At 48.6% G+C, this 27,942-nt stretch overlaps 2 non-coding genes across 2 annotated transcripts; both read right to left on the reverse strand.

Annotated features, from left to right (window-relative positions):
• Positions 1-6,971: 6,971 nt before the first annotated feature.
• On the reverse strand, positions 6,972-7,153 carry LOC144677331 (U2 spliceosomal RNA). Its single transcript, XR_013575642.1, has one exon. It is a non-coding gene; the product is annotated as a U2 spliceosomal RNA (small nuclear RNA).
• Positions 7,154-12,495: 5,342 nt separating this feature from the next.
• On the reverse strand, positions 12,496-12,678 carry LOC144677332 (U2 spliceosomal RNA). The gene has a single exon (XR_013575643.1). It is a non-coding gene; the product is annotated as a U2 spliceosomal RNA (small nuclear RNA).
• Positions 12,679-27,942: the final 15,264 nt, after the last annotated feature.

A 27,942-nucleotide genomic window follows, 5' to 3' on the forward strand; every position in this document is an offset into this window, starting at 1 on the left:
TTTCAAGACAGAGCTGGATAGATTAACAAGGCGGGGTTGGAAGGTTATCGCTGGTAGGCAGGAATGTGGGGTTGAGGTTACAATCGGATCAGCCATGATCTTCTGAGTAGTGGAGCAGGCTCTTGGGGCCCAGCGGCCTACTCCTGCTCCTAAGTTGTATGTTCAGACATGTAGGGGCATTACTTTTTACTGATTCCAGTGCTTCTCCTGCACTGAACCTGGAGAGTACTACGTCAGCTGCTGTTGAGTTGTTTCCTGATGCCCTGCTTTCTTTTGTACGAGCTGTCTAGCATCCTCGTTTATGGGCTTCCTTTGCTTGGCATTGGGCCTTCTTTTGGGCTGACTGTTGGTCTATTTCCTTTACGGGATGTCAGCATGACATCACCAGAAGGGAAATGTGTCATGTTATGAAGTCACAGTAAATAAGTCCAATGCATTATATCATTATAATAACACAAGATGATGATCAGCAGTGAGAAGGCAGGTGGCAGCAAGGATAAGTACAGGTACGACACAGCGAACAGCCTTAGATCCTGTTAAAATGTTGAAAATGTTTCTCCCCTTCTCGAAGATTATTTCCTTCAAAATTTTAGAAATCTTTCAGCTTCAACCAGAAGTCACACACAAGCCAAACAACAAAACCACCTGCGTGCACAGCACAGCACACCATCTGCCAGCCTGCAATGATGTCGGCTCTCTTTTAATCACCTTTTCCCCTCCCATCAGTCCTATTCAGCAGGCAAGCAAAGGAGCGCAGAAAATACATCTGCACGGCTGTTTCTAACTTCTAGAAAGGGAACAGCCTTATCCTAGGAAAGTGAAAAATACCTATACTGTCACAAAGTGATGAACTTGAACTGCAAAACACCACGCTTACCTGAGCTTGTGTCACAGTTTTTGCTGTCTATCTCAGCCAGTATTCTCAGTCGTCCATCCTGGCTTCTTGCTCTCTCTGCAGCTTTCAGATGCCTCCCCTTGGCCGGCCTCAGTGCTCGGTGATAGATCAGCGCTCGGTATTATTTCTGTCCTCAGTGGTAACTGCTAGGGGAGAAAGGCTTGACTTTTTCAATCACCTTTTACCTCAGTAAAATCCAAGTAGAACCTAAAGTGGCAATGCTTCTCCCTCTCAGCACCCAACATGTCTTGCCTTTTCTTCAGGTTGGATTTGAGGAAGCACTACAGTTGCTGCCTGGCTGCCATTTCAAGTACAGAGACAAGGGGCAGCCCCATGACCCCTCCCCCGACTCCTGCACAATATGCAAATGTAGCACATTGTCTGAGTGCAATTTGGGAGCTGAAGACGGTTTCACAGTGGGATACAAGATATGAGGAGAGGTTTCCTCACAGACACACCGCCACATAAGCCCCTTTAAATTTGCGCGGCTGTGCAAAAAGTTTAATGGGCCCGCACACTTAAACAAATCGGTCACGCACTGTAATGACTCGCCTCATTCAGTTCAACAGAAATTAGGATCATGTTTTTAACCTGTGCCCTAGTTTTAAAATATTTTGTGTTCCATATTTACTTTCTCAATTTGTTATTAATTTACTTTACATTGCTTTATATTCTATTTTGTCTTGGACATGCATCACGGTTCGTTCAATCTCACTGGTTAAGAAAATTAAAATATTTAGTTTGATCAGGGTCTTACACTTGTCAAGAGGAGCCCTTTCAAATACTGGCCTGCTTTTGGAGGCCTGAAGTCACTGGAGCTGCACAAGTCAAGACGACTGAAGGCCTGATTCGCTGTGTAATATACTTTGCAGCATCTTGTTGCACTAGCAGGCAGGAAGGAGTTTTCAGCAATGCAGTTTAAAGGCTTGATACACTAAGTACACTTTCATTTCAGGTTTGTCATTTCAGGACGCTGCGTGTTTTTTTGCTCTGTTTTCTGACTCTGAAATTCTAATTCAGACTGTGGAGAAGAGCTGTTGTTGCTGCTGTTGGTTTTCTTTGTAACTGTTGTCGTTTTTTTGTGGAAAAATATACCTTATCCATAAAATATCTGAAAGAACATTACAAAACATTTCAAAATGGCCATCGCAAAAAGTGCAATCATATTCCAGTTTTTCAAATAGATCATGTCGCACCCTGCGACGCTTCAATACGATCAATGAACATTACAGACATTTCAACATGCTCATTACAGGCAGTCAGACAGTGCAATAGTATTCAAGTTATCTACATAGATCATGTTGCACTCTGAGGTGCTTCAATACAATTGTGATAAATGTAATATTCACTGCATACATTCAATGTGAGTCTTTCAGGCCGAGGGGTCTATACCTTTCCCAGTCCCTCGGTGCACTATGGCTGAAAGGTCTTAGACAGCGACCGTTCCCCACTGCGCATTTGTGGCGGCTGCCCCAAGCTTTAGTGCGTCCCTCAGCACGTAGTCCTCGGCCTTGGAATGTGCCAGCCAGTCTGCAACACTCTGCTGGGGACAACTCATTGCACTGGAAGACCAACAAGTTTCGGGCAGACCAAAGAGCGTCTTTCACCGAGTAGATGATCCTCCACCTGCTTGTCTCGATGTGCGTCCCTGTCCCTGGGATCAACACGTAGAGCACAGAGACCTGTGTCACAGAACTGCTTGGGATGAACCGCGACAAAAACCACGGCAACTCTCTGCAGACCTTCTTTGCAAACGCACATTCCACAAAGAGGTGAACAACGGTCTCGTCCCCACGACAGCCACCTCGAGGTCAACATGCAGAGAGGGTGAGACTTCAGGAAGGATCTGACGGGGAGGGCATTTCTCACCACCAGCCAAGCTACGTCTTGGTGCTTGTTGGAAAGTTCTGGAGACGAGGCATTCTGCCAAACGACTTTGACAGTCTGCTCGGGGAAACATCGCACAGGATCCACCATCTCCTTTCCCCGCAGGGCCTATAGGACGTTACGTGCCGACCACTGCCTGATGGACTTGGGGTCAAAGGTGTTTTTCTGCATAAAGTTTTCCACCAGGGACAGGTGGTACGGCACGGTCCAACTACTTGGAGCGTTCCGCGGCAGCGTGGCCACACCCATCCTTCGCTAAACCGGGGACAGGTAGAACCTCAGCACGTAGTGACACCTGGTGTTTGCGTACCGAGGGTCTACGCACAGCTTGATACAGCCGCACACAAAGGTGGCCATCAGTGTGAGGGCGATGTTGGGCACGTTTATTCCCCCTTTATCTAGAGGCTTATACAGCGCGTCCCTGCGGACACGATCCATTTTCGACCTCCAGATAAAGCGGAAGATGGCTCGGGTGATTGCCGTCGCGCAGGAGTCTGGAATGGGCCAGACCTGCGCCACGTACAGCAACAGCGAGAGTGCCTCACACCTGATGACCAGGTTCTTACCCGCAACGGAGAGGAAGCGTCGCTCCCAGATTCCCAGTTTCCTTTTCACCATAGACACTGGATCCTTCCAGTTTCTAACGCATACCCCGGTCCCTCTGAACCATATCCCCAGCACCTTCAGGCCGTCAGCACTGACGGTGAAGGGGACAAAGGATCGGTCAGCCCAGTTCCCAAAGAACACGGCCTCGCTCTTCCCACGATTTACCTTGGCTCCCGAGTCCAGTTCGAACTGGTCGCAGATGTGGATCAGTCTGCACACCGACAGCGGATCAGAACAGAAGACGGCGACATCGTCCATGTACAGGGAGGCTTTGATCTGAGTGCCTCCACTGCCTGGGATCGTAACTCCTCTAATGCCCGGATCCTTCCTGATGGACTCAGCAAAGAACAGGCGAGAGAGGACAGCCCTGCCTGACTCCAGATTTAATTGGAAAGCTATCTGATTCCCACCCATTGATTGAGACTGCGCTACTGATGTTAGTGTAGAGTAGGATCCAACTGGATCCAATTGCGAATTCCCTCCCCAAACCCCATTTTGAGAGCACATCCACCATGTAGGTGTGCGATATTCTGTCAAAGGCTTTCTCCTAATCCAGGCTGATGAGGCAGGTGTCCACACCCCTGTCCTGCACATAGGCAATCGTATCCCTGAGCAGCGCCAGGCTGTCAGAGATCTTCCTGCCCGGCACAGTGCAGGTCTGGTCAGGGTGTATCACCAATTCCAGAGCGGATTTGACCCGATTGGCGATGACCTTGGACAGAATCTTATAGTCCACATTCAACAGTGAAATGGGTCGCCAATTTCTAATTTCCTCCCTTTCTTCCTTGTGCTTGTACATGAGGGTGATGATGCCTTTCCTCATGGATTCTGACATACTGCCGGCCAGGAGCATACTCTCGTACACCCCTAGCAGGTCTGGGCCCATCCAGTCCCACAGAGCCCAATACAACTCCGCCGGCAAGCCGTCGCTTCTGGGGAGATTTACTCTTCTCGAAGGACTCAAGGGCCTAAGTCAGTTCGTCAGGAGTTCGCGGTTTGTCCAGCCTCTCCCGTGTACTGTCGCCTAAGACCTCCGTGATAGAGGACAAGGAGGACTGGGAGGCCGTGCTGTCCGTCGGCTTCACGTCATAAAATCCGGCATAAAAGGATTTGCTGATCCTCAAAATGTCGGACTGCGCTGACTTTACTGATCCGTCTTCTTCATTCAGGCGGCTGATCACAGAGCTCTCTCTCTGTACCTTTTGGAAGAAGAAACGTGAGCACGTCTCATCCTGCTCCACGGAGCGGACTCTGGAACGGAAGATGTTCTTGGAGGCAAAGGGCTAGGCTTGCTGGCTCTTCACCTCTTGGAGATCTTCCTTGACATCGACCCCCACCGACTGCAGCCGGAGCAGATTCTGCATGTTTTTCTGGAGTCGGGACATTTCCCTCTCTTCCTTTCTAGCTTTCTGGATGCTTTTGAGGATGAAAAGCCTCTTGGTGTTTCCCTTGATCGCTTCCCACCAGTGTGTCAGGGACTCAAAGAGGGGTTTCATGGTTCTCCAACCTTCATAAGCCCTCTTGAGCTCCTCAATGTTCTCTGGGGTCAGCAGTTGCACGAATAGCTTCCATGCCCCCCTGCCCACCCTCAGGTCCTTCTCCAAGTGGCAGTCCGCCAGTAGGAGGCAGTGGTCAGAGAAGAACACCGGCTTGACCTCGGTGGATCTGACTGTGAATGCACGGGACACAAAGAGGAAGTCTATCCTGGAACGAATGGACCCGTCTGGCCGCGACCAGGTGTATCTACGCTGCGCTCCATCTGCAGGGTTGCTGAAGACGTCGTGCAGCTTGGCATCCTTAACTGTTTCCATCAGGGATCTGGACGTAGCGTCCAATCTGCTGCCGGCCCTGCCGGATCGTCCAGCCGCATCGATGATGCAGTTGAAGTCACCGCCCAGAATGACCGGCCTGGAGGTCGCCAGCAGCAGTGGGAGCTGCTGAAAAACCTCCAGCCGCTCAGCTCCTTGTGACGGGCCATACACGTTAATTAACCGGAGTGGAGCGTTCTTGTACATTACGTCTGCTACGAGGAGTCGCCCGCCCACCACCTCCTTGACCTCGGAGACGGTGAAGTTGCCTCCCCGCAGCAGAATACCCAGGCCGGAGGAACGAGAGTCGTTTCCGCCCGACCAGATCGATGGCCCGTGGGACCACCACCGTGACCATTGCCTGTAGGAGCTGAACTGGATAACCTCACTTATCCACGTTAAACTCCATCTGCCAAATTTTGGCCCATTCACCTAACCTGTCCATATCCATTTGTAAATTTCTCATTTCTTCACTGCAACTTACTTTCCCACCTATTTTGGTGTCATCTGCAAATTTAGCTATGGTACCTTCTACTCCTGAATCCAAGTAAATAGTTGGGGCCCAAGGACCGAACCCTGTGGCACCCCACTAGTTACAGCTTGCCATCCACAAAAGACCCATTTATCCTGACTCTCTGCTTTCTGTTGGTTAGCCAAAGCTCTATCCAAGCAAATATATTACCCTTAGCTGCGTGTGATCTTATCTTGTGTATTAATCTTTTGTGCGGCACCTTATCAAATGCCTTCTGGAAGTCCAGACATACTACATCTACAGGATCGCCATTATCCACTTTGCTTGTCACATCTTCAAAGAACTCTAGCGATTTAGTCAAACACGATTTAGTCTTCATAAAGCCATGCTGACTCTGATGGATTGCATTTTGACTTGCATTTTAGGAGGGTAGTGAAGGCATTGGAGAGAGTGCAGAAGAGGTTTACGAGTTTGGTTCCAGGGGCGAGGAAGTTGAGTTATGAAGTAAGATTGGAGAAGTTGGGACTGTATTCCTTGGGGAAAAGAAGTCTGAGAGGAGACTTGATAGAGGTATTGAAAATCATGAGGTATCTGGAGAGAGTAGATAGGGAGAAACTGCTTGCACCGATGAAAGGATCGAGAAGGAGCGGGCACAGGTTTAAAGTAACTAGCAGAAGAATTAAAAGTGATAGGAGCAGCGAGTGGTCAGGGTCTGGAATGCACCGCCTGATAGCGTGGCGGAGGCAGGTTCAATTGAAGAGGGAATGAGATGATTATTTGAAAAGAAAGCATGTGCTGGGTTACGTGGAGAAGGCAGGAGAATGGCACGAAGTGAAATGTTCATTGGGAGAGCTGGTGCAGTCACGACGGGCGGAATGGGCTCCTTGTGCAGTGTAAGGATTGTGTGAACGTGGATGTAGACGTTTCCGAGTAGCTGTGTAAAGTGTGTGAGCTTTGAGGTGTGAGTTTTGACTGTTGCTGTATCAGCAGCAGCAGCAGCAGCGGGCGGGAGCGGCAGCAGAGAGCTGGTTGAAAGTGTTGTGAGGCGAAAGGTGCAGCTGAGAGAGTGTTTGAGAGGTGTATTTGCAAGTGAAAAATGTTTTTGTATGAGTGAGGTAGAGTGTTTGTGAGATGAGAGTGGTGTCTGTGAGCGTTGGGTGAGCGTGCGTGTTTTTTGTGTGTAGATGGTGCGGGTGAGTGAGAAAGAAAGAAAGTTGTGTTTTGAAAGATGTGCATGTTGAAAAGTAAAGAAAGCAGATGTTTGTAAGAAAACTATTTTTAGCATTGAAAATCCCCTGGAAAGGGGTGGTGCACCATTCCCAGAGATACTGCAATACCGGGTCGATGCGTGGAGTGGACGGAGCAAGCCCCTATTCCATCTCCCTGCTCCAAAAATCAATTTAATATATGGTCCCCAGATAAGGGACGTATCAGATATTAAACTGATAAGAACAGATTTTTTTTTTTTTTGTTTTGTAAAAATATACTTTATTTATAAAATGTCTTCAATCACATTCCAAACCATTTCAAAAACAACATTACAAGGGTACAATCCAGGTTAAACTTTTACAAAATGTATCACCAGGTGCATCAGTACAAACAATATTGCAATCATTTACAGCCTTTCATTTTGATCTGTACAGCCCGAGGGGCTCTAAACAGTTCCCAGTCTCTCGGTGCGCTGTGGTAGAAAGGTCTTAGACAGCGACCCTTCCCCATTGCGCCTTTGCGGCAGCTGCCCCAAGCTTTAGTGCGTCCCTCAGCACGTAGTCCTGGACTTTGGATTGTGCCAGTCCGCAACAATCGGTCGGGGACAACTCTTTGTGCTGGAAGACCAACAAGTTTCGGGCAGACCAAAGCGCCTCTTTCACCGAGTTGATGATCCTCCAGCTGCAGTCGATGTTTGTCTCGGTGTGTGTCCCTGGGAACAGCCCGTAGAGCACAGAGTCCTGTGTCACAGAACTGCTCGGGATGAACCTCGACAGCAACCACTGCATCTCTCTCCAGACTTTCTTTGCAAAGGCACAATCCACAAGGAGGTGGACAACGGTCTCTTCCCCACCACAGCCGCCTCGAGGGCAACGTGCAGAGGGGGTGAGCCTCCTGGCGTGTAGGAAGGATCTGACGGGGAGGGCCTTTCTCACCACCAGCCAAGCTACGTCTTGGTGCTTGTTGGAAAGTTCTGGCGATGAGGCATTCTGCCAAATGACTTTGACAGTCTGCTCGGGGAACCATCCCACAGGGTCCACCCTCTCCTTATCCCTCAGGGCCTCTAGGACGTTACGTGCTGACCACTGCCTGATGGACTTGAGGTCAAAGGTGTTTTTCTGCATCAATTTTTCCACCAGGGACAGGTGGTACGGCACGGTCCAACTACTTGGAGCGTTCCGCGGCAGCGTGGCCAGACCCATCCTTCGCAACACCGGGGACAGGTAGAACCTCAGCACGTAGTGACACTTGGTGTTTGCGTACTGAGGGTCTACGCACCGCTTGATGCAGCCGCACACAAAGGTGGCCATCAGTATGAGGGCGATGTTGGGCACGTTTTTTCCCCCTTTATCTAGAGGCTTGTACATCGCGTCCCTGCGGACACGATCCATTTTCGACCTCCAGATAAAGCGGAAGATGGCTCGAGTGATCGCCGTCGCGCAGGAGTCTGGAATGGGCCAGACCTGCGCCACGTACAGCAACAGCGAGAGTACCTCACACCTGATGACCAGGTTCTTACCCGCAATGGAGAGGGAGCGCCGCTCCCACATGCCCAGTTTCCTTTTCACCATAGCCACTCGCTCCTTCCAGTTTCTAACGCATGCCCCGGTCCCTCCGAACCATATCCCCAGCACCTTCAGGCCGTCAGCCCTGACAGTGAAGGGGACAAAGGATCGGTCAGCCCAGTTCCCAAAGAACATGGCCTCGCTCTTCCCACGATTTACCTTGGCTCCCGAGGCCAGTTCGAACTGGTCGCAGACGTGCATCAGTCTGCGCACCGACAGCGGATCCGAGCAGAAGACGGCGACGTCGTCCATGTACAGGGAGGCTTTTACCTGAGTGCCTCCACTGCCTGGGATCGTCACTCCTCTTATGCCCGGATCCTTCCTGATGGACTCGGCAAAGGGTTCTATGCAACACAGTAAAGGACAGGCGAGAGAGGGCAGCCCTGCCTGACTCCAGATTTAATCGGAAAGCTATCTGTTTCCCACCCATTGATTGAGACTGCGCTACTGATGTTAGTGTAGAGCAGTTGGATCCAATTTCGAATTCCCTCCCCAAAGCCCATTTTGGAGAGCACATCCCCCATGTAGGTGTGCGATATTCTGTCAAAGGCCTTCTCCTGATCCAAGCTGATGAGACAGGTATCCACACCCCTGTCCTGTACATAGGCAATCGTATCCCTGAGCAGCGCCAGGCTGTCAGAGATCTTCCTGCCTGGCACAGAGCAGGTCTGGTCAGGGTGAATCACCAATTCCAGAGCGGATTTGACCCGATTGGCGATGACCTTGGACAGAATCTTATAGTCCATATTCAACAGTGAAATGGGTCGCCAATTTCTAATTTCCTCCCTTTCCCCCTTGTGCTTGTAGATGAGGGTGATGATGCCTTTCCTCATGGATTCTGACATACTACCGGCCAGGAGCATACTCTCGTACACTTCTAGCAGGTCTGGGCCGATCAAGTCCCACAGAGCCGAATACAACTCCGCCGGCAAGCCGTCGCTTCCGGGGGTTTTACTCTTCTCGAAGGACTCGAGGGCCTTAGTCAGTTCATCAGGAGTTAGCGGTTTGTCCAGGCTCTCCCGCGTACTGTCGTCTAAGACCTCCGTGATAGAGGACAGGAAGGACTGGGAGGCCGTGCTGTCCGTGGGCTTCACGTCATACAGTCCGGCATAAAAGGATTTGCTGATCCTCAGAATGTCGGACCGTGATGACTTTACTGAGCCGTCTTCTTCCTTCAGGCTGCTGATCACAGAGCGCTCTCTGTGTACCTTTTGGAAGAAGAAACGTGAGCACGTCTCATCCTGCTCCACGGAGCGGACCCTGGAACGGAAGATGATCTTGGAGGCCTCCGAGGCAAAGTGCGAGGCTTGCTGGCCCTTCACCTCTTGGAGCTCCTCCTTGACATCGACCCCCATCGACTGCAGCCGGAGCAGATTCTGCATCTTTTTCTGGAGTCGGGACATTTCCCTCTGTTCCTTTCTAGCTTTCTGGGTGCCTTTGAGGATGAAAAACCTCTTGATGCTTCCCTTGATCGCTTCCCACCAGTGTGTCAGGGACTCAAAGAGGGGTTTCACGGTTCTCCAACCTTTGTAATCCCTCTTGAGCTCCTCAATGTTCTCTGGGGTCAGCAGTTGCACATTTAGCTTCCATGCCCCCCTGCCCACCCTCAGGTCCTTCTCCAAGTGGCAGTCCGCCAGTAGGAGGCAGTGGTCAGAGAAGAACACCGGCTTGACCTCGGTGGATCTGACTGTGAATGCACGGGACACAAAGAGGAAGTCTATCCTGGAACGAATGGACCCGTCTGGCCGTGACCAGGTGTATCTACGCTGCGCTCGGTCTGCAGGGTTGCTGAAGACGTCGTGCAGCTTGGCATCCTTAACTGTTTCCATCAGGGATCTGGACGTAGCGTCCAATCTGCTTCCGGCCCTGCCGGATCGTCCAGCCGCATCGATGATGCAGTTGAAGTCCCCGCCCAGAATGACCGGCCTGGAGGTCGCCAGCAGCAGTGGGAGCTGCTGATAAACCTCCAGCCGCTCAGCCCCTTGTGCCGGGCCATACACGTTAATTAACCGGAGTGGAGCGTTCTTGTACATTACGTCTGCTACCAGGAGTCGCCCGCCCACCACCTCCTTGACCTCGGAGACGGTGAAGTTGCCTCCCCGCAGCAGAATACCCAGGCCGGAGGAACGAGAGTCGTTTCCGCCCGACCAGATCGATGGCCCGTGGGACCACCATCGTGACCATTGCCTGTAGGAGCTGAGGTGCGGTATCGCACACTCCTGCAGAAACAACAGGTCAGCTTTGACCTTGGCTAGGTAGTCCAAGGTCGCAACACATCGCGTAGTAGATTTAATGCTACGCACATTTATGGATACAATCTTTAAACCCATTTTAAAGCATTTATTCTCCTACCAAACCCACTGTCTCTGAGAGTCCCAGACCTTTAGTCTGCTCCTTCATACCCGTAGTGAGCTCAAATTCCTTCACTTTGGATGGGCTGAGGTAGATCTCCTTGGCCGTGTTCTGCTCCGGTGGCATCTGGAGGTTCACGTAGAGAGCGGGTTTTGAGATGACCTTTGCTGGAGAAGCTTCTCCAAAACTCACCCCCTCTGGGGTGTTGCTGTTCCCGGCTTCCTGGAGCTGGGGTGCGATGATTGCCTCACTGCTCCCAGATTCCAGGGGCTGTGGTGCACTGGCCTCCTCAGGTTGCAGGCAAAGTTGGGGTGCGCTGGTCTCCTTGTTGTCTCCAATTTTCTGGAGCTCGGGTGTCTCATCCTCCAACGCCCTGGAGCTTTGCCGCCTCTTCTGTCGGTGCCGCTCTGGCACTTCATCATCCGAAGAGCTGCTGCCCTTGTCATCCGTGTCGGATGGGAGACGCCTCTTGCCGCTTCTCTGGGAAACGCCTTTGCTTCTTCTTCGCTCCCTCTTACTTTTCTTGTTCTTCACCGTCCGCCACTCCCCCTGCTGCTTTTCCACTGCTGCCTCCTCCTCCATTGATTCGCTGTCCTGAGGACTGGGAGGTTCAGGGGGTAGTGCTGTTGATTGGCTCTCTGTTGCCTCAATCTCTTTCTCCACCTTGTCTCTCTCTGTGTCCTCCTTTGTCCCGTTGAGCTCCCTGGGGGCCTTGGTGGTTGGAGTGACACGAAACATTTCTTCTGCTTCCCCCTGGTCGGCTTTGGCTGCCTGTGCGTAAGTACGGCAGCGTTTGGGGCAGGTCCTGTAGAGGTGACTTGCCTCGCCACACAGGTTGCAGCACTTGGCCTGTTTGCAGTCTTTTGTCTGGTGCCCTTCCTGTTTGCAGATCTTGCAGAGGGAGGCGCTGCAGTTGGCCGCCACATGACCAGCCTTGCCGCATGAGCGACAATGCTTGGGTTGCCCAGCGTAGACCAGGTAGCCCCGGTTTCCCCCGATAGCGAAACTGGAGGGAGGGTGGAAAATGGCTCCCTTACCGTCGGTCTTTAGCGTGACCTTAAACAGGCGTTTGCCTGTCCAGATCCCCAAGTCGTCTCGAATCTCGGTGCCGCTCCCCACCTTATCGAAGTACCTGGTGAGGAAGGTGACCACGTCGGCGACAGGGACGAAGGGGTTGTACACATGCACCATCACCTCACGTTCCCGTTGCAACGGCAGAGAAAAGTGCGGCTCCGCCGTCAGGATCTTCATCTCCGGCAGGTCTCTCTTCTCCTCGAACACCCTCAGGAGCCGGACGCAGTCTGCCACCCGCTTGAACGTCACGTCAAAATAACCGCCTTTGCGGGAGTCGTGCAGGGTGAAGATCTCCGTAGCTTGGAAGCCGCACGCCTTCAACAGGATCCTCCTGGTGAAGAAGCCCCGATCCATAGGTGATCCTCCTTCGCTGTGGTTCACCGTGACTCGGACGGTGATAGGTAACCCACGGTATGGATTTGGATTGCGATTGGTTATCGCCCTTCCATCCCGACCTTGCCTTGGCAGGACCATGGTGTCGCCCCTGCAACACTTGATGTTAGCCAAAAGGCCGAGAAGCGATGAGAAAGAAAGAAAGTTGTGTTTTGAAAGATGTGCATGTTGAAAAGTAAAGAAAGCAGATGTTTGTAAGAAAACTATTTTTAGCATTGAAAATCCCCTGGAAAGGGGTGGTGCACCATTCCCAGAGATACTGCAATACCGGGTCGATGCGTGGAGTGGACGGAGCAAGCCCCTATTCCATCTCCCTGCTCCAAAATTCAATTTAATATATGGTCCCCAGATAAGGGACGTATCAGATATTAAACTGATAAGAACAGATTTTTTTTATTTTTTTTTTTGTAAAAATATACTTTATTCATAAAATATCTTCAATCACATTCAAAACCATTTCAAAAACAACATTACAAGGGTACAATCCAGGTTAAACTTTTACAAAATGTATCACCAGGTGCATCAGTACAAACAATATTACAATCATTTACAGCCTTTCATTTTGATCTGTACAGCCCGAGGGGCTCTAAACAGTTCCCAGTCTCTCGGTGTGCTGTGGTAGAAAGGTCTTAGACAGCGACCCTTCCCCATTGCGTCTTTGCGGCAGCTGCCCCAAGCTTTAGTGCGTCCCTCAGCACGTAGTCCTGGACTTTGGATTGTGCCAGTCCGCAACAATCGGTTGGGGACAACTCTTTGTGCTGGAAGACCAACAAGTTTCGGGAAGACCAAAGCGCCTCTTTCACCGAGTTGATGATCCTCCAGCTGCAGTTGATGTTTGTCTCGGTGTGTGTCCCTGGGAACAGCCCGTAGAGCACAGAGTCCTGTGTCACAGAACTGCTCGGGATGAACCTCGACAGCAACCACTGCATCTCTCTCCAGACTTTCTTTGCAAAGGCACAATCCACAAGGAGGTGGACAACGGTCTCTTCCCCACCACAGCCACCTCGAGGGCAACGTGCAGAGGGGGTGAGCTTCCTGGCGTGTAGGAAGGATCTGACGGGGAGGGCCTTTCTCACCACCAGCCAAGCTACGTCTTGGTGCTTGTTGGAAAGTTCTGGCGATGAGGCATTCTGCCAAATGACTTTGACAGTCTGCTCGGGGAACCATCCCACAGGGTCCACCCTCTCCTTATCCCTCAGGGCCTCTAGGACGTTACGTGCTGACCACTGCCTGATGGACTTGTGGTCAAAGGTGTTTTTCTGCATAAATTTTTCCACCAGGGACAGGTGGTACGGCACGGTCCAACTACTTGGAGCGTTCCGCGGCAGCGTGGCCAGACCCATCCTTCGCAACACCGGGGACAGGTAGAACCTCAGCACATAGTGACACTTGGTGTTTGCGTACTGAGGGTCTACGCACCGCTTGATGCAGCCACACACAAAGGTGGCCATCAGTATGAGGGCGATGTTGGGCATGTTTTATTCTCCCTTATCTAGAGGCTTGTACATCGCGTCCCTGCGGATACGATCGCTTTTTGACCTCCAGATAAAGCGGAAAATGGCTCGAGTGATCGCCATCGCGCAGGAGTCTGGAATGGGCCAGACCTGCGCCACGTACAGCAACAGCGAGAGTGCCTCACACCTGATGACCAGGTTCTTACCCGCAATGGAGAGGGAGCGTCGCTCCCAAATGCCCAGTTTCCTTTTCACCATAGACACTCGCTCCTTCCAGTTTCTAACGCATGCCCTGCTCCCTCCGAACCATATCCCCAGCACCTTCAGGCCGTCAGCCCTGACAGTGAAGGGGACAAAGGATCGGTCAGCTCAGTTCCCAGAGAACATGGCCTCGCTCTTCCCACGATTTACCTTGGCTCCCGAGGCCAGTTCAAACTGGTCGCAGATGTGGATCAGTCTGCGCACCGACAGCGGATCCGAGCAGAAGACGGTGACATCGTCCATGTACAGGGAGGCTTTGGCCTGAGTGCCTCCACTGCCTGGGATTGTCACTCCTCTTATGCCTGAACCCTTCCTGATGGACTCAGTAAAGGGTTCTATGCAACAGACAAACAGGACAGGAGAGAGAGGGCAGCCCTGCCTGACTCCAGATTTAATCGGAAAGCTATCTGATTCCCACCCATTGATTGAGACTGCGCTACTGATGTTAGTGTAGAGCAGTTGGATCCAATTTCGAATTCCCTCCCCAAACCCCATTTTGGAGAGCACTTCCACCATGTAGGTGTGCGGTATTCTGTCAAAGGCCTTCTCCTGATCCAAGCTGATGAGGCAGGTGTCCACACCCGTCATGCACATGATGGGGAGGGCCTTTGTCACTATCAGCCAAGCTACATCCTAATGCTAATTTGAAAGTTTTGGTGATGAGGCATTCTTCCAAATTACTTTGACAGTCAGCTCAGGAAACCACCCGACAGCATTCACTATCTCCTTTTCCCGCAGGACCACATTACAATATGTGCAGCCCACTGCCTGATGGACTTGTGGTCAACAGGTTTTTCTGCATAAACTGTTCCACAAGGGATAGGTGATACAGCAGGTTCCAACTGAATGGAGCGTTCTCTGGTAACATAGCCATATCCATTCTTCCCAACACCGGGAAGAGGTAGAATCTCAGCACGGAGTGACACTTGGGCCTGGATTCTTGGGCCTGAGCATTGGGGCGTCTTAGGTCACTGTGCTAATGACATCATTGCTGCATCACTACCCAGCAGCCAAACTCAATGTACATTGCTCAACATGGGCTGCTGTGTTTAACCGACTTCAGTTTCAGGAAAATGTAACAGGAGCACATTTCACTCTGTGCTATTGGACAGTGGTTTAATAGTTGGAAAAGATCAGTGGTGCTCACCAGGGTTCACACCTGAAGAATTGTCAACCTTTGTGTTGCTGCACAGCACAATCAGATAAAGCATTTCTTACCTTCCGTCACTTCCTGTTCCTTCAGCTGTAGCCTAACCAGTGTATCATAACGGTTTGGCATAACTTCCTTCCCTTTGGACTCCACGCCTCAATTTATAAAGCCGAGGATCCTTATTTGTGTTTACATGAATTCTTGCTGCAACAAACGGAGCTTTGGCGAGATCATACCCAGAGTATTGTGTACCATTGTTTTGGTCTCCTCACCAAATGAAGGATATATTTTCCATAGTAGGGATGCAACAATGGTTCAGTAAAGATTGAATGGAGTGGCCAATATTTTCTGGAGTTTAGAAGAATGAGCCGTGGTCTTGGGTTCGCTAAGGCTGTGCTGAGGAAAGTGGAGGGAAGGAGAGTACAGCACAAAGGATAGGAAGGCTGGCACAGGCAAAAGAAACTGCAGCCAACAGGGTGAAGCGGGGTACAGGTGCTGTCACCCTATTTTCTAACGTGGACAACTGCCTTAGTGTGGTTGTGCCTGCAGTTGCACAGAAATCCAACAGGGGGCAGTGTCTGGCCTAGCTGCACAGGAGAAAAATTGCAAGGCCCTGAGCTGAACTTCAGCGCAAATACCCACATGTAAATGGCACATTGAAGGTGAGAAAAGCAACTCTTAATGAGGAGCAGTTTCAGAAGAAATGTAAAGCATGGTCAGGCAGCTGTAAAAACATTGTTCTGTTGACTGTTACATCTGCTCATCGTAAACAGGGGAGTTGCACCATTCTGCTATACCCTGCAAGACCAGGTTAAAGCATGTAGTGGACATCGGCATGTTTTAAAAGTTTTTGTCGCATCAGAATTGTTTAATTTAATAAGAAACTTACTGATGTGTCCCAATGAAACAATTAAGTGGTTCAGTATAATTTTTTTTCTGCCATTTTAAATCAGCTTACTCAGGGACAACTGGTCACCCAGGTTACAAATTCTCATTTTATTACAATAAACCAGTTTCAGATATATCACTGAAACATTATCTGTCACCTACCATTCAAATGCATCAAGGAATACAGAGAAAATAAAGTTACTTTTTATTATTCTGCCTTGTTGCGTTGGTTCAGGGAGATTTTGCATTCATGATTTTCCAAATGAATTGGTGGCCAGAAGCCTAACCTAACCTGCACAATTTCAAGTGTTCTTCCCGTGCAATTTCCCGATTGTACCCAAAGTGAAATTATCTCAGCTCGTTTCTGTGATGTAAACTGCTGCATTGTTGAGTGAGATGGAAACAATGGAAAGAAGCATTGAAGAAATTAAAGACATTAGCAAAACAAAGAACATGTGGATAGGTCAGACATGCAAGGAAGTGAGAAGTGAGACACATTGAAAACAAAGACACCCTGCAGATCAGGTCTGACATTCAAACGGAAAATTGCAGACAACTCATGATTTGATCAGAGAGTAAATGCAAAATACTGCTGATGGATGCTGGATGCAGATAGAAATCTGAAACAAGAACAAAAAATGCTGGAAAAGCTCAGCAGGTCCAGCAGCATCTGTGGAGAGAGAAACACAGCTAACATTTCGAGTCCCTTTGACCCTTTGTTTGGAGAGTACTGTGTTCTGACAAAGAGCCTCATCCCAACAGCTACACAGCTCCCCACACCCCAATAAAAAGCCTGTTTCCAGATTGTGTGTGAAAAGCTTGTGGAGCTGGGCTGCCCACTGCTCATAGATTTAAAGAGATAGTCCATTAAAATAACCAAAAGTAATTTGACTTCCATTAGTAGACCTCTAAACTGCTGTTTTTCTGTGGGAAGAGGGTTGTGTGAGATCTAGTATCACCCCAGAGAATTGAGCAGATATTCCAGCTAACATCATAACTGGATGCAAAATATTCCATGGCACTATTCAAGAAAGAGTGGCCGAATTCTCCCTGGTCTCCTGGCCAATATTTCTCCTTCAACCAACATTACTGAAAACATTATTTGTCATGATGTCATTTCTGTATGTGGGACTTTGCTGTGAGTAAATTAACTGACACATTTCCAGCATCACAACAGATATCAGCACTTCAAAAATATTTAATTGATTGAAGTATTTTGCACCATCCAGTAGCGAGCAGGAATAGAAATGATTGCCTCTTGGTTGAGAAACACAGCAGAAACTGAACCATTAGAATGAAAAACATAAAAGTTCCCACAAGGAAAACCAATCAGATAATGTCACAGAATCACAGAATTGTTAGGGTTCAGAAGGAGACCATTTGGCCCATCATATTTACACCAGCTCTCCGAATGAGCATTATGACTTAGCACCATTCTCCTCCCTTTTCCCCTTACCCTTGCACATTGTTTCTATTCAAATAATCATCTAGTGATAATCCTCTTGAATGCCTCGATTGAACCTGCCTCCACCACACTTCCAGGCAGTGCATTCCATACTCGAACCACTCGCTGTGTGAAAAAGATTTTTCTCACATCACGTTTGCTTCTTTTGTAAATCACTTTAAACCTGTGCTCTCTCGGTCTCGATCCTTTTCAGAGCGGGAACAGATTCTTCCTATCTACTCTATCCAGCCCCCTCATGATTTTGAACACCTCTATCAAATCTCCTCTTAGCCTTCTCTTCTCCAAGGAGAACAGTCCCAACGTTTCCAATCTATCTTCGTAACTGAAGTTTCTTACTCCGGAGACATATTTGTAAACCTCTTCTGCACTCTCTCCAATGTGTTCACATCCGTTCTATAGTGTGGTGCCCAGAGCTGGACACAATACTCCAGCTGAGGGCTAAATAGCATCTTATATGAGCTCAGCATAACCTCTCCACTCTTGTACTCTATGCTCCTCTTAATAAAGCCCAGGATACTGCATGCTTTACTAACTGCTCGCACCACTGTCCTGCCACCTTCAATGACCTATGCACATAAACACCCCGATCCCTCTGCTCCGCCACGTCCTTAAGAATTGTACCCCTTATTTTATATTGTCTCTCCATGTTCTTTGTACCAAAGTGCATCCCCTCACGCTTCTCCGCATTGAGCTTCATCTGCCACCTATCTGCCCACTCTACCAACTTGTCTATGTTCTTTTGAAGTTCTATACTGTCCTCCTCACAGTGTACAATGCTCTGTAATAGATCAGTGCTCTGTACTCTTTTTGTAGTGGCTGCTAAAGGAGAAACATTTGACTCTTTATATCTGAGTAAATTCCAAGTAGAACCTGAAATGCTGCAGTTTTGTCCACTCCCAACCTAGCCTGTACCTGCTGGCACAAATCTTGTATTCAGCTCCTGCTGATCTGAGGTACAGATAAAGGCCTGGAGTGAGAGCAGCCACTGCTGGGAAAATCCTTTGAGCTGGAGCTGGTCAAGCTGCTGTGCACATCCTGTTAAAGAAACATCACCAAAATGCAAAGACCTTTCACAGGAACAAGGATGGTTTGAGGCTTTTCCATACACAGTACACATGAAGGCTACAAAAGGTGTAGTCAGCTAGTCCTTAACATGCAGGTCTAATAATGACACTGGAACCAATTTTTAATGAGTGAGGTAGTTCCAGAATGGAAAGTCTTTAAACTCTACAAGGTTCAGCTGCAGGACCGCAGTGATGCTCGTTATTACTTTATTATTTTGCAATGCCGTTCAAGTGAAAATTTCAAATCAATAGAACTGATCTTTTTGTGCTCAGTCCCAACCATCACCTTCTCCATAAAACACGACCACATCCCACCTCAGCCGCTCTAGAAGAAATACTTCCATATAAATAGTTGCATTTGTGGGTTGACGTGTATTAGATCCCCTGCTTTTTGAGGTATATCTAATAATTTGGATGTAAATGTAGGGGGAATGATCAAGAAGTTTGAAGATTAGTAGAAGCAGAAACACTCATTTAAAAGCGTGTCTGGATATGCACCTTAAAATGCCGGAACCTGCAGGGTTACAGACTAAATGCTGGAAAGTGGGATTAGGCTGGGTGGCTCGTTTTTCAGCCCGAGCAGACACAATGGGCCAAGTGGCCGCTTTGTGCCATAAACTTTCTATGATTCTATTCTGTGTGGAGATGATAATATCCAGCTGCAGATCACTGCTGGCTGGATGACAGGAAACATTGAAAGTGTTTGCTTGGGTTAGACATGCCGTGTCTTTCAATGTACAGTAATCCCTCTGCACTAATTGCTCTCTGGGCTGAAAGCTCTTACTTTACCACTGACAGTGAAAAAGGAGGATGGAAAGGGAAAGTGTTGGGTACCGGTTTATACTCTTGGCTGTCTTTTACTATTAAATCATTCCAAGATATCAGGGCCTATTATAACTCCACCGTTTAATTGCCACCTGTCAATCTAAGACCACGAGTTTTTATACTGACAAAGAGCTTCTCAAAATGCTTTGTTCACTCCCACAATCCTATATTTTGGAGAGGTTCGATCATATTCTTTGCAATGTTTACGTATCGAATAATATAGCAACCTATGAGTATGAAAATGGGCTTATGGAAAAATTTATCTGGAATCTACTGGATTGGCTTTCATCTAGGGTGAAACTAAAAATCAATTCCAACAGCAGTTTAAGAGCTGTTTACTGTAAGGGTGAAACCCTTTTGCATTACTATCAAGTATTGGTACTTGGGATTGAACACATTCACGTCATTAGTTAATGTAAATTGCAAAATATGAAATCATTCATATGTCAAGAGAACCTGAAACTTTTCTAGGAGATCCCCTCCTGCCTCAGTTGGTAATGGTTTGATTGTTTGATCAGTGCTCAGCTAGCCTGAAACCAGTATTAGTGCAGCAGGAAGGATGCTGCAGAGAAACAGAGCAGAAATATACAGCCAACATACCTGTCAGTTTTCAGCACCAGTTTAAAGTTACTGTATTAGAAGTGCTCCAATGAATTAAGAAAGTCACAACAGTATTGTTTTCAGAGATGAATTCAAATAACTCTTGCGTTAATTCAGTGTTGCCTGTTATTTTGGACCCTCCCAATCCCGATATCTTCGTGCTGTAATTGCTCCTGTTAAAATATTACTGCACTGCTGTTAACCCAGCATCTTCCCAGCTGTGTTTCTCTCGCAGCCGGTCATGTGACAGTCCGGACACTACAGCACCTGCATTGTGGTTTGAACCATCATGCAATTTCCTTTAATGATCCTTTTCTTGAAAGTTTTGGAGGGGATGCAAGAAAAATCAAAGTCTGGAATCCAACTCCAGACAATTTCAGCAACATCAAAATTCCAGTTACTCAACCCCCAGACAGACACAAAAGCAAGCTGTGCTTAATTGTCTGTCTTTTTACGCAATTAATGTCTTAATTAATTAATTGCTTAATAACTTCAAGTGCTTTTGAAAACATTAATTGTTAATTGTAGCTGAGTCAGTATGTAATAGCAGGCTCCATAAAAGGTGCAAGTTATGAATTCACATTGCCAGCTCTGAGCTTCCATACAAAAGGTGCACATGCTGGGAACTGAAACTTGTGAGTCAGTTGACATCAAGGTATCTCTGTCTATTACACCCTATAGGACCTATAGGTACGTGTATCAACAATTCTCCCCCATAGACACTATTTGGTCATTTAAGCTTCATGCCGACAGTGTGAATCTGCAAGTTGATTTGCTGCCTGCATCTTGTAAAATGCTCATCTCTGTCCCGGAAAGAAAACCTCCCCGCCAAATTAAAATCGGTGTGAAAGTGCAAAGCTTCAGTCAACATTCTGGTAGTTCTCATTTCACCTCTGGACACGATGAGCAAAATCCAGATCTCTCATGTGATAATTGTACAAAAAAAGTCTGCGAAGTAAAACTTGGAGCTGCCACCTTCAGGCAAGTCCCTTCCTCCCAAAGGATGTAATAAAGTCTGTAAATTGTTGAATTAACAATAAAAACAGTTAAGGTTTAATCTGATTCCACTCTTCCCAGACATTACTTTCAGCAGGTTCACCCACTCAACCAGCTCATTCCCCTTTGCATTTGAAGCTCTCCATCTGCAAGAGGTGCTGTGATTGGAAGAAGGAGCGGAGCTTGTAAAAGCAGATTCACAGAATCTGCCTGGAATTTGTTCCAGTGTCATTATTAGACGTAATCACACAAATTGAAAAAAAGAGTGTTCTTCAAATGCAAGGATTCTGAGTCATTGATAATAATCAAAATGTTTATCAGTATCAGTCACTAATGGCCAGCGACTTCAGACTGGAGAACAAGGGAAATTGCACGCGTGCTATACTTTTGAGTATTACCATCATCCTCTAATGATATTGGTTTATTTAACACACAAAAATTATCAGGGCTGATGCTGACCAAATGGATTATGCAGCAGGTATGTGCCTATGGCCAAGTGTTGCTTAAGCAGCGAGGGTAATATCATGGACTTGGATGCCTCTGGATGAACTTTAGCATATTCAGCGCCATCCAAACAGCAAAATTAGCACTGAGCAGAGGATCAGTCAAGTGTAGCTTACTTTGCAAAGTAAAGCAAAAGTAGTAATCCTGGCAGTAGCAAGCTTGTGAAGTGTGCACAAGAGGTGCACAATACGTATGCTGAGGTGAAACCCCAGGGCAGAAAGTCGCTGGAAATGCTAGAAATCACACAGCAGAAACTGGCCACTAAACATTCTGCCAAGAGTCACTGCTTAGAAGGCCCATGTTACAGCTCCATATCTTACTGTTAAAGAAAAGGGAAAACCAAACCAGAGTAGTGCTCTTTAAAAATTTGGGCTTTTTTTGAGTTTCCAAGGTCATATTCCAGTGTTTGTTTTTAAACTTAATCCTGTATTACACGAACAAACTGCATTAAACACTGGGAAGTTAAAATGATGTTAAAATTGGTGGTGGCACAGCACCCATTTCACCTCCATCTCCACTTCCAATATTCCATCTGACCAGTATCAGCATCTGCCCACCACATCACTTGTGTCCTAATTACCAGAGCTCAGGACTCGCCCTAGCCCATGTTTCCTTTCTTTAAAACAAAAATGAACTCATCACTGCCCTGCCAAATGCAAGTGTTGTAAATGTGATGCACCCATTCAGAACACTTAACATCTAGGTCATGCACTTGTTCAGACTTTACACAGCTCCAGGATTTTAGGGCAAATTGATGCCTGCCTGATCTACTCTAAGGAAGCATTTCACTAAATGAACATTGCCATATGAAGCTTCAGATGACAACTGTAGTTGATGCTGCAACAAATTGTACAGACAGACAATCTTGATTGTCCCAGTTCACAATAGCATTGCCTGCAAGCCTTGCTGAGTAACACACCATCCTGCTTTGGAGTCATCATGGAATGTAACAATGCAAAGGGAGGCCATTTGACCCTCGAGTCTGTGTGAACCCCTTGAGTCACGCGAGGGGACTGCTCTCTCCCCATTCTTCTGTACATTCCACCCCTTCTAGCCCTGCTCACAAAAGGGTGCGCTTCCTGAGGAATTTGAAGGAGGATGGCAAATCCATTTGCTCTGAAAAATTTTCATTCATTCTCAAGCTCACTCAGGAAAAAAAAAGGTACACAAGGTTGATCCTGCAACTGAGAAATTGCTGCATTCAGCTAAGGCTGCAGATTCAAGAATAACATTTCTGCCACCAGGGGTGTAAAGTTGTCACCTTTGTAGAGCAGCTGGGGAAAAGAGAGCACGTTGCCAGATTGTATGCTGAGGCCGTTTACGAAGGCTTCCTGGGAAAAGAAAGAGCCAGGCTATGGAAAACACACCCACAACGCCAAGAAATTTAGTGCTGAGCACAGCATAAGAAAGTGAGACTTAGTGCCAGTTAGCATGGTATGAGTGGGAGGTCTGACTGAGATCAATACTCTGGATATGGAAAGAGCTCTGCAGAGCAGGCCAAAGTCTCAAGAGGGAGGAAGGTGATGTATGAACTGCTTTCTCAAGCACTCAGTCACAGTATAAGGTCAAAGAGACTGCACACAGTTAATATTGAAATAAGGCAAACACATAGCACCTCGACAGGGGCTTGTGAAGGGAACACCATCAGATCATACACAGCTGGGATGATAGACAGGGAAAGCCTAGGATATGGACAGAGTATCTAATATCATTGGTTACAGCACTGGAGGACATTCTACCCATCAGATCAGTGCTGGATCTCTGAAGGAGCACGTTGTCCTATCGAGCTTAAGCTACACTTGTCCACAAACATTCATTCCCTCAACCATCAACACACAGTAGCAACGTGTACCATCTACAAGATGCATTGCAGGAATTCGCCAAGACTCCTTCAACAGCACCTTCCAATCCCACGACTACTACCATCTTGAAGGACAAGGGCAGCAGATACATGAGAAAACCACCACGTCGAAGTTCCCTTCCAAACCACTCACTATCCTGGCTTGGAAATATATTGCTATTCCTTCACCATAGCTGGGTCAAAATCCTGGAACTCCCTTCCTAACAGCACTATGGGTACACCTTCACCACATGGACTGCAGTGGTTCAAGAAGGTAGCTCACCACCACCACCACCTCCTCCTCCTCCTTCAGGGATGGGCAATAAATGCTGGCCCAGCCAGCGAAGCCCACATCCCATAAATGAATTTTTTTAAAAATGACCTTGTCAATGGAATATCCTGCCCATCCAATGGTATAAAAATTGTTGCAAAAAAATAAATAAATAAAAATAAAAGTGCTTAGCCAAGCAGCCTGGGTCAACTACTAGAAGGAAAGATCAGGGGGTTGACAACTCGCTGTTAATTTCTTGTAACACGTTTGCAACTACCGGCATTATTGCTAATGGGTGTAGGGAATTCTGTGACACCAGTCAGGAGTGTGATGAAATGCTCTCCACTTGGCTGGACGAGTGCAGCTCCAACAACACAAGAAGCTCAACACCTTCTACAACAAGGTAAACTGCGTTCTACCGAGCACTTCAAATGAAGCAGCTCAGGCCTTTTTTTGGCATGATGAATTTGTACTGCATGCGGTAGGTTTCAAATATCCTCATATTCACAAACTAAAGATACTGCAGAGCCTCTACAGGTTAGTGTAGGCAGCAAAAGTGGCCCCTTTAAAATCCCAAAGAATCTGTAAATGACCAATCCTGTTGTAGAGGCACACACAATTTGTCACTGGCACACCTCAGGTAACATTTGGAGCACTCATCTGGAGGTCAGAGCCATGGCAGAGGAGCTAAACTTAGGTCAACCACAAGCCATCCATTGAAATGATTTTGTTTTGAAGATGAGATCAAGAGAAATTTGGAAGGAACACATCATAATTTCCAGCATCCTTCACATTGACCGAAACCTCATGTGTTGTCACGCACAATGTATATTCTGGGTGTAAAAGTCCTTTGGAGGTGCTTTTCTATTTGAGAATGAAACACAACATTGATGGCATTAGTTACGTAGCCTGGACCATAAGTAAGCCAGTGACCTCGTGAGACTGAATGGCCACATCTTGCTACCACTTTGCTGAGGTGACAAATGTGACCAGTTTCCCTGCTCCCCTGTCCCACAGACTCAGGCATTACAGAGATGTCCCAGAGGTCCCCCCCATTTCAGAGTCTGTGCTATAAACGTACTTTGGTCAACACCTTCAAACTGGACAGGTGATAAGCTGCTGGTCTTCATGCAGTAGGTGGCAGAGATGACATATACCCCCTATGTTGAGGTATACAATTCTAATGCACATCTCACCAAGGCCCTTGTGATTTTGTTACCTGTACATTGCATTCTATGCAGGGTAGGGCACGGTGTTGGGACATGTTCACGTCCTATGCTGCCCCTTCTCTTTTGTTGCCCCTCCTTCACCATAAAAAAGGCTTTACAACGATTTGCAATGGCTCTTCTGAAGAAACCATTCATGCACCAAGAGCTGGATGTTTGTTTACAAAGTCTGGAAATTGATTTTTGACACCCTTAAGGGCCATGATTGTAGGTGCCCTGCCAGTGTTGACAGCCAAAATACTAATGGTTTGGAAATCAAGTTGAGCATCTCTGGAAACTGTACCCAAATTGTTTTCACTTCCTAATAAGAGTAGAATATTGGCACCAATTCATTTTAGCTCAATGCAATAGACTGCATTCTTTTAAACAATCCAGAAATCAGATGATGTAATAAAGACATGTACCTTTTTATTATTTAATACCCTCCAGACTTCCCCCAGCTTCTTACTCCCCAACACGTGTCCACTGTACTATCAGAAATCCCCCAAAAGCAAAAGATGTTGAGAGGGGTGCTTTGTTTGCCTATTCAAGTTGATGTTCAGAAAATATAGGGAGATCAATTACACGACAAGGACAGATGAACACTCATTGCTGTCAGTGACAGTCTGCTGAGGGAAAGGGGTCCCACATTTGCTTAAATGAATACAAGAACCACTAAAATCAAATCAAGATTTTAAAGAGAAAATACTTGCATACTCTGATGAAACTTACTACCACAGAGTAGTAGAACAGATTGCAAACATTTAAGGGGAGCCTGAGGGGAATAGAGAAATACAGGCAGGTGGAAACAGTTCAGAGTGGGAGGGAACTCCTGAGGAGTTTAAAATCAGTGAACAGTTTTGCCAAAGGGCCTCCATTTTAGTGTTGACTCTTTACAATAAGTGACAGCACTTAAACAATTCAGCAGTTTGGGGCATCCTTTTATGGGGAGAGCCTGCACAAAAACACAAGCTGTTGATGTTTACACAACTTCTCACCAATGTCCAGAGCATCAGGAAAATATAAATACTCTCTGGAAATGATCAGCAGCTTCTTGAATCAGGGAACTAATTAAATGCTAAATTAATGAGGATTAATGTGATGAATTCTTGCACCAATGCAGATTCCCATTGATTCTTCAGTGTCTAAAATCATACATTAAAAAAGGCAGCTATTCGACCATTGAGGCTGTGCTGGCTCTTTAAAAGATCCAATTGATCCCATTCCTCTGCTCTCCCCCCAACCCCAGCCATTGTTCCTATTCAAGCTGATGTCCAATTCCTTTAGGGAAATCATTGCATGGGCTTCCAGCATCTTTCCAGGCAGTACATTCTCCACAATGTCTGACCGCATTGGCCTTGTTTTGTTGCAGCCACATTTGCTTCATCCGGATGGAAAGAGAAGAAAAAGCCTGAATGTCACAAGAAGCTTTGGAAAGAGCGGAGAGAGCCGGACATCGAGTGTTAATGTCAGTGGCCGAGCCCGAGCTCTCCACACAGCCTCATCGGACTAAAGCCCAATCGGCCCGTTTTTCCCTCCCTGAGAGTTTCCCCCCAATGAGAGTTCCCAAAGACATAAATTCCCAAACCCTGCCCGCTGGAGAGACAGGGGCTCCGGCGGCGCCTTAAATACCCATTGTCACGTGATGCCGCTCCGGGGCCCTCTCGCGAGGTTTGAGCCGGGTCACGCGGCCGTTGCCGGGGATCGGGAGGCGGCGGTTGGTTTTGGCGGTAAACTGAATGGCGCGCGCGGCGATCGAGAATCAAACGGGAGAGAAAAGGACCGAGGGCAAAATATAGAAATAGCGGAGGAGCGGAGAGAACTCGGGGGGGTGGGGGGGGAGGGGAGAGAACTCGGGGGTTGGGGGGGAGAGAGAGAGAACTCGGGGAGGGGGGGGAAGAGAGAGAGAACTCGGGGGGAGGGGGGGGAAGAGAGAGAGAACTCGGGGGGGAAGAGTGAGAGAACTCGGGGGGAGGGGGGGAAGAGAGAGAGAACTCGGGGGGAGGGGGGGAAGAGAGAGAGAACTCGGGGAGGGGGGGAAGAGAGAGAGAACTCGGGGAGGGGGGGAAGAGAGAGAGAACTCGGGGAGGGGGGGAAGAGAGAGAGAACTCGGGGTGGGGGTGGGGGGAGAGAGAGAACTCGGGGTGTGGGGGGAAGAGAGCTGGGGGGGGGGAAGAGAGCTGGGGGGGTGAGAGAGGGCTGGGGGGAGCGGAGAGAGAGAGAGCTGGGAGGGAGAGAGAGCTGGGGGGGAGGGAGAAAGCTGGAGAGGAGGGGAGCTGGGGGTGGGGAGAGCTGGTGGGGGAGAAGGGGAGCTCGGGTGGGGGGTACAGCTGGAGGGGGAGGAGGGGAGCTGGGAGGGAGGAGGGGAGCTCGGGGGGGCGTGGCGAAGTGCTGGGGGGGAGGAGGGAGCGGGGGAGGGGAGAGCTCGGGGGAGAGGAGGAGGGGAGGAGGGGGAGCTCAGGGGGTAGGGGGAGGAGGAGAGCTGGGGGGGGAAGGGGAGCTCGGAGGGGGAGAGAGAGCTCTGCGGGGGGAGGAGAGAGAGTGAGCTCGGGGGGAAGGGGGCGGGGGGGTGGAGAGATCGGGGGGTTGTGGGAAGAGGGGAGCTTGTTGGGGGGTGTGGGAGGAGGGGAGCTCGGGTGGAGGGGAGGGGATCTTGGGTGGGGCGGGGGGAAGGGGAGCTCGGGGGGGGTGTGGTTGGCGGGGGGGAGAGAGAGCTCGGCGCGGGGGGGGAGGAGAACTCTGGGGGGTGGAGGGAGAGAGGGAGCGCAGGGGGCTGGGAAGGGGAGCTCGGGGTTGGGGGAAGAGAGCTCGGAGGGGAAGACGGGGGTGTGGTGGGGGGGGAGAGAGAACTCCGGGGCGGGAGACTGGGGGGTGGGGGAGGGGGGGGAGCAAGTTGGTGGGCGGCGGCGGCGGGGAGGGGGCTGGAGTCACAAGCTATTGGGGAATGAAAGGAAAACCGTCATTAGGAAAATTAGAGTTTGTGGGAGCTGGAAAAAGGCTGGGTGGGCGGAAAGAAACGAGTGGAGGAAAATCCGGGTCCAGCTCAGTGTTCAGAAGCTCATCTTGGGGTCAAGATTTCTTGTCAATAAAGGAGCTCAGATTTCGACAGATGCCAGGGATGGAAACAGTGGTCAGGAAACGGAGTTTCTCCCATGACC

This window comes from Cetorhinus maximus, unplaced genomic scaffold (assembly GCF_964194155.1).
Source record: "Cetorhinus maximus unplaced genomic scaffold, sCetMax3.hap1.1 HAP1_SCAFFOLD_2415, whole genome shotgun sequence".
NCBI classification, from domain to species: domain Eukaryota; kingdom Metazoa; phylum Chordata; class Chondrichthyes; order Lamniformes; family Cetorhinidae; genus Cetorhinus; species Cetorhinus maximus.